This window comes from Colias croceus, chromosome 13 (assembly GCF_905220415.1).
Source record: "Colias croceus chromosome 13, ilColCroc2.1".
NCBI lineage: Eukaryota > Metazoa > Arthropoda > Insecta > Lepidoptera > Pieridae > Colias > Colias croceus.
The window spans coordinates 1,141,969-1,149,892 of record NC_059549.1 but is presented as its reverse complement, the minus strand read 5'-3'; the positions used below and the strand labels follow the sequence as shown (position 1 = coordinate 1,149,892).

Here is a 7,924-nt window from a genome sequence, read left to right as displayed (position 1 = left end):
AATGATCGTCGCACTTTGTCACTTGCAGGAAATTAGTGTGAATAGTTAGTGTGTTTTCTTATAAATAAAATAGTTTCAAATAGTAGACTAGACTCAGCATTATATGAAGTCCCATATCCCCAAGTGGGGTAAGGGGCAGATGCATTATACATCTGTTTCACTGATCGATTTTCTTCAGGGACAAGTAAGTGATCAGCCTTCTGTGTCCTGCCAGACCGAGACATTTTTTTTTTCTTCGTCTCCACCGGGAATCAAACCCAGGACCCTCGGTTCGACGCTCACGCGTCATCCACTGTACCAAGGAGGCGATCTGACTCAAATCTTAATCTGAAAGACTCAGCATTCAAATATGTATAAACAAACGATACTGCGTATTATTAAACAACACTTTTCCTTAATGCATTAAATTTTTCTTGATATCAACAAATGATTAAATATGGAAAATCCACTAATAGGAAAATGCGTGGATTCTAACTATATAAGTGCGAGTTGTGATCCATTAAAATATCACTTAGATAAGACCAAAGGTACAAGAAGTTTAATATAGTATAAAGCTTAATTATGAAACTGTCCGGTTTATTAGTTTTGATTATGGCCATATTGGCTGTTTTTGTAAGTCATGGTGCTGCAGACCCTAAAGTGAACACGGCAGCTTTAAAGAAGGGCGCTAAAATTGGCGTAAGTATTATGTAAAAACTATGACATATTTGATATTGTTGTTTTTAAATTAAATTTAGAAATATATTCTTGATTTTGATGTTATTCATTTATTGCTAGCGTTAAAAATACTTGAGTTTTTTTGTTTTTGTTTACGTAATTATTTTCTTTTGATGCTATTGAATCTATAAAGGGATTTTAATGAAGAGATTATTTGAGTGTTAACTGCAATATTTTGATCAAATAATTCACAATTTAATGAAGTTTCTAATAGACAATTTAGAATCTATTCAATAAGAGCCTATAGTCAGTTAGACAAATATGCATTCCGTGGAAAAGCCCACAAAGTGATTCGAATTCGAGAAACAAATAAGTGTTTTAGAGAATATATAGCTCATTATTTCATAGCAATTAAAGCAATTTTTTTTAATTTAGTCTCTAGCATAAAGAGTTTGTCACGTTCATTTACTTGGTAATTATGTTTATATATACACTAGCTATTTTTAAACATCCAAAAATATAATAAGAATAAATAAATGTTTTTTTTCGTACCTTTAGGCAGTTACTTCTGTAAAAGAGTGTGCAATTTTTAACTGATTTAAATCGCGAGATAATATTTACATTAAATATATTAGAACGACAGGATCATTAACATGTACATACTCTTAAAAATTTTCTTTTGAGCTCAAACCTGAATAATTTCTTATCATCTTATGTCATACATACAATAATTGTTATATCAATGTTTTTTTTTAAATAATAATTTATTTTACAGGGCAAGCTTCTTGGTGCAGCCGGAGCCGCGGGAACAGTCCACGACCTTTACAAGAACAGACATGGAGGAAGCGGTTAATTCAATAATTAAATAATGAAGTTATTAAAATTGTAAAGAAAAAGTTAATTAAAGTACTTATTTTATATTTAAGCTGTGTAAATTATTTCCCCCTTGAGTTTACATGAGTCACACTTTGTAGTAAAAATAATAAAAAAATATTTGAAATTAACTACATATAATTACCTAAAATAATAAAAATTTAATTTTAAATGGTTCAATACGCTTAAAAAATAGATAATATTATACTTATCATTTTTAGGAACGTACTGATTGAGTACGTGGGTAGTATGATAATAATACCTTAACATAATATTATTATGTTAATTTAATAGCTATAATAATTGCAATTAAACGGCATAAATATTCATATAATTACAAATGGTTATTTATTTATAAATCACATATTTAATTAGATCAAAATCAAAAATCAAAATCAAAAATATTTATTCAGTAACAAATAGATAAGATAATAATTTTAACACTTTATCCAATTCAAATTCTTAGATAACAGTCAACTATTTGAGCAAAAATTGTTAATTAATTATAAATAACTCGAAATTAATTTTTCACAAAACTAACCCAACCTATGACGGTTTACACAACATTGTCTTATTTTTGTTAGCGACACTGTCAAAACAATGGAAGGCTTCCAAGCGGATCAAAAGCTTACCTAAAACTTTCGGAAGTTTATTGCAAAAATGTTAATTGTTTCTATTTCAAAACCATGATGTTTGATATAATCTAATACTAATAGATAGGTACATAATATACTAAGTTAAGGAGTACATATTATAGACTAGATTTCCGCCCGCGGCTTCGCCCGCGTTTGCAAAGGAAAACCCGAATAGTTCCCGTTCCCGTGGGATTTCCGGGATAAAAACTATCCTATATGTTAATCCAAGTTACTCTCTATATGTGTGCTAAATTTCATTGTAATCGGTTCAGTAGTTTTTACGTGAAAGAGTAACAAACATCCATACATCCATACAAACTTTCGCATTTATAATATTAGTAGGATATGTCGAAAGCAGTGCTTTCACACAAAAACTCTACAACTTATTCAATAAACTGAGCAAAATATTTGTATTGCAGTTCCAATTAATTAACATTCATATTTTCTATAATCTTCTCACTTTGAAGCCGTTAAAAATACAAAGAATGTTTTTTATTATTTTTAATTTTATCTGACAATAATTTTTCATTTAAATTTAATCTGAAAAATCAATTTTTCATATGTAAGTAATGTGTTAATTTAAATTTATAGACAATTAAAAAAACATAAAAGTCGTAATAATAAAATAGTTGTAATAAAAACTACTAAGTAAAAAGTATTTATATTTTATATAAAATAATAAAAAAAACAGGTTTTCCATCCGCTAAACGAATATTTATCTATCACATAGTCGTTTTGTCGCAAAAATCACTTGGGGTGAAAAAGATGAATTCGTATAAGAAAACCTTTTAGTCGACAACATTTTATGCAAACTTAGGCGAAATTCAGGAAAAACTGCCGAAAGCTGTTTCCTTATTTATATTTTACTAGCTGCGCTTAGCGGTTTCACCCGCGTGGTTCCGCTCCTGTTGGTCGTGATGATATTATATAGCCTTCGTCGACAAATGGGCTATCTAACACTGAAAGAATTTTTCAAATAGGACCAGTAGTTTCTGAGATTAGCGCGTTCAAACAAACAAACAATCAAACAAACAAACAATCTCATCAGCTTTATAATATTATTATAGATTAACCTACAGTCTACACTAGTAATAAAAAGCGGTCGTTTTTGTATCGTTTACAAACAAGCATAGCTTGGGAGTCCAATTCGCAACAGTAGAGTTACTGTTGCGAATATTTTATAACACAATATTCATTACTATAAAGTGAAAATAAATAAGTGTACCTACCTATATATAATATCTTCTAAAATCCATATTTAAACTAGCCAGTATTTAGCAATAATATCAAAACGTTTTGGTCAAGAATAACCTTAGGTATTACAACGGCTCTTAATTTCTAGTTATGCCCTACAATACACAGTGAAAAACACTACAATGTACTTCTAAAATACCTCACTATATTCATACGATTTCGACACGTGGGAGGAACCCTATAAAATACCTCTAAGAATACGTCTAACTGCGTATTAATATAATAATTAGGATTTTAAAATATCAGCAATTCTAATCAACAATAAATAGAACAACCAGGAAAACACAATAAAAATAAACACGTGCATATAAAATAAAAGCCGCATAATCGTGATTAAAATAAAACAATCATTTTCCTTAATAAATCGTCCGGAATATATCAATTGGATAATCCCATAGAAAATAATGCTATAAACTATAAAGTAGGTAACTATAATATTATATTGAGAAAACCTTTATATAAATATCGTAATATGTTAAATATATGTTCATTTAATAGCAAAGTTGGATCAGAAGTATCATTTCAACTTTTCCACTCTACTTTAAGTCTTTATTTATTTATTATTAAAGGGAAAGCTAACTGAGATATTAAATATGAAGTTTATAAGTTTATTTTTTATGATTATGGCAACATTAGATCTATTTTTGAGCCAAGCCGCCGCCTATCCAGGAGCAGGCAGTGCTATTAAAGCAGTTGTGAGTACCTAAATGATTTATACACAACAAAATATTTTTAAACTTTAAATAATTCTATAATATAACTAGCTTTCCGCCCGCGGCTTCGTCCGCGTTTTCAAAGAAAAACGCGCATAGTTCCCGTTCCCGAGGGATTTCCGGGATAAAACCTATCCTATCTCTCAAGTTGGATCGAACTGCACATGGTGTGCGAATTTTATTATGATCGGTTAAGTGGTTTAGGAGTCCATTGAGGACAAACATTGTGACACGAGATTTATATATATTAAGAAGATAGATTAGAATCTGTTTCTTTTATTATATGCAATTCTGATAAATTCATGGTTTTTTTTAAATCGACATTTCGAAAATTAAGTTGGCGCGCTTTACAAGGCGCTCCTAAAAGAATTTTTGCATAACCCATTTACAATATAATTCAATATAAAATTGTTTTAATTTATTTTTCAGGGCAAAGGAATAAAAGTACTTGACAGGGTTAGTACCGCACACGATTTGTACAAAAGAGCTAAAAATCATGGATAAAAATAATGCTCTATGTAAAACACTAACAACCCTCGCATCTTATCTCTGGTTTTAAAAAGAGAAAACAGAAAATGTTATTATTCTATAGGTATATTCAGACGTTATAAAAATGTTTATTCTTAATAAAAATTATGTTAAAATGTGCATTTTTGTCTGTTTGCATCACATATAATTTCAACATTGTACTTGCATCAATAGTAATAAAATTTTATTTAATACTAGCTTTCCGCCGGCGGCTCCGCCCGCGGTTTCAAAGAAAAACTTGCATAGTTCCCGTTCCCGTGGAATTTCTGGGATAAAACCTATCCTATATTACTCGTGGATAATGTAGCTTTCGAATGGTGAAAGAATTTTTAAAATCGGTCCAGTAGTTTATGAGCCTATTCATTACAATCAAACAAACAAACAAAGTTTTCCTTTTTATAATATTAGTGTAGAAACAAACTGTCTCATATATTTCATCATCATCAGCAAGTGTGAAGATTATTTAGAATTATTAATCATGATATTATAACTGGTTTACCAAAAATATATTAAATAAAAATCTATTTTATCTATACTAAATTATTTATTAATCTTTTAATTAAGTAGGTTTTACAGCAGGGGCTTTAGGTTTCCCTCTACCATGCAGAGATTGCTGTATGATGCTCGCTGCAGCAGCGCCTTGCAGGAATGTCTCCTGAAAATTAGTAAAATATGTTTAATACGTTAATTATAAATAAGATAATATAATATTATCTACATTGTACAATCCTACAGACTTAAAAAAAACGGAGTTAATGTTTGTAGTGTCAAAATAACTGGTCCATAGTGCATTGGATACAATATTGTTATTTATATAGAAAGTTTATTTGCAGTTCAGATTATCCGAAATCAAATCAAATTAGCAGATAAATTAATTTAATGTTAAATGAAAGTTAGCTTTTATTTAATTTAAGGTATGGACGAGCGACTTATTGTTAAAAACTGAATATCTATGCTTGTGTGTTTGTTGTTTTCATTTATCAGTAATACATATTCACAAGTGTACAAGTAATTAGTATAAAATATCCTAATAAATAACCAAAATATACTCACTATGCCATTCTTAACTTTCTTGGTCCACGGCTTACGAGTCGTCGTGCTCGGCAATATCCCGGGCACTAAAAGGGAATCTCCAAGCACATTTCCTATGCACAATACCACAACAATGAATAATATTAATTTGCTCATAGTTTACACCTCTGATGCTAAATGGGAAATGACGGTATGCTACTTTGAACACGGCCTTATATGAACTTTTTTTGGAATGCACATAGGTAATGGTTAGGCTAGTAGCAGACTTATTTTTTGGGTGATTTATGGAGTAGCTAGTTGAATATTTTCGGGTTATGAACATAATTCATAATCCGAATTTAATCATGATCAATCGGCTCTATACCCACGCATATTTTAAGCTTTTTCTATACTTATTCATCAACAACAACATTTCAAGAGAAAGGCAAAGTCTTACTCAAATTTTTATTAAGGTAGTCACTACCTACACGAATTTATTCTAATATTTTAATGTAAATATTATAAAAATACTAGTAAAATCATATTTCATAATATTCTTCTATAGTTTAAGTAGACAAGAGAAAAAGCTTTGAACAATCCGTGCCTATTCCAATTAGTAGTTAACCTTTATTCATCCTAGCTTATTAATCCTACTAATATTATAAATGCGAAGAATCCTACTACTAATATTTGTGAGGATGTGTGTGTGTGTGTGTGTGCGTGTGTTTGTTACTCTTTCACGCAAATACTACTGAACCGATTACAATGAAATTTAGCACACATATAGAGGGTAACTTGGATACATAGGATAGGTTTCATCCCGGAAATCTCACGGGAACGGGATCTATGCGGGTTTTTCTTTCAAAACGCGGGCGAAGCCGCGGGCGGAAAGCTAGTTTATTATATTAGTAGCGATAAATTCTACCCAAACGCCATAGAATTAAAAAAAAATTGCATCACTACTGAAACATATTTTAATCCCATATCTATTCAGGCATAGTCGGGTCAAGCTTGTTCTTATAACGATTCGAACTCACCTATGGATTAAGGAAAAAGGTAAATATCAGATATAAGGAAAGTATTCTAGCTAAATGTATTTTCCCACTCGTTTATTGTTTATAAATTATTCATTACACAACCTACAGTTTTTAGAAGCACGTGGCGTCGGTTATTTTAATCATTTTTTAATAACTGTTATATAATACGATAATTATCGCAATATTCAATATATTATTATAATAATTATTTGTTTGAGATCAAATGACTCACATGATATAATTATGATGTTGATGTAATAACAAATATGTTATTTTTAAACTAATTAAAATAAAAATAAATAATAATTAATTTATTCCATGAATGGTCTCTATACTTGTTAGCGATCGACGTAACGTCGTTGTAATACAAGTATGTTTAGGAAAATAATTTAGTGTGTAAGACGGATAAGACCGCACAGTGCTCAATACGAGCAAGTCAGTAAGTACGGTAACCAATGACGAACGAGTATTATGTAGTCGTTATCTCGCTATAGTGTAGAATTGTTAATTTTGTTTAAATAGTACGTTTTTGAAATTATTAAATTGTAGTTTATTTGTAATAGTAAATTAATCGTTTGATATCGTATCGATAAATAAATAATTTGGTTAAGGATACATTATTGTCGATAAATATAATATTGTTATCTAGCTTTGTTATCTGGGTACATTAATTGTAAAATTATTAAAATAAATAAAGCAGTAATATTTGGAAATTGTAAAGATTAAAGATCACAAGAAATAATGAATAATGCCTTATTTAGGACTTTCACCGCTTATTTCTTGTTGCCGTATTTGTAAAATGTTACGAACAATAAATACCTAATAGTTGCACAGTAGTTCTCACTTTAACAGTCATGAAGCATTATGTTTGTAAATAGATTATTATGTTATAGTGGATATAGATTAGCATAATAATAGTAACCGCATGTCTTAATTGTTGTAAGTTAGAAATATAGCATAATTATAATCGCATGTCTTAATTGTAAGTTTGACAGTATTTTAACTTGTTTATTTTATATTTTGGTATTTTTGGATACAATTTGTTGTAACTTACATACTTAGTCACAAGTTGATATAATATAGTTCATTATGGAAACTTCTCACATATTACGGTGATGACGTTGTTATTGTTTAAACTTGAAATAATTGTTAATATTTTGCATTATGTATAAAACGTAGTTGTGTTTTGTAAAATCTTTACGAAATATTACGTTAG

The 7,924-nt window shown here is 29.6% G+C and overlaps 1 long non-coding RNA gene across 1 annotated transcript; it reads left to right on the top strand.

The window, feature by feature from the left end:
- The first annotated feature begins 536 nt into the window (after window positions 1–536).
- LOC123696819 lies at window positions 537–1,577 on the top strand. The gene is made up of 2 exons (XR_006752132.1): window positions 537–678; window positions 1,433–1,577. It is a non-coding gene; the product is annotated as an uncharacterized LOC123696819 (long non-coding RNA).
- Window positions 1,578–7,924: the final 6,347 nt, after the last annotated feature.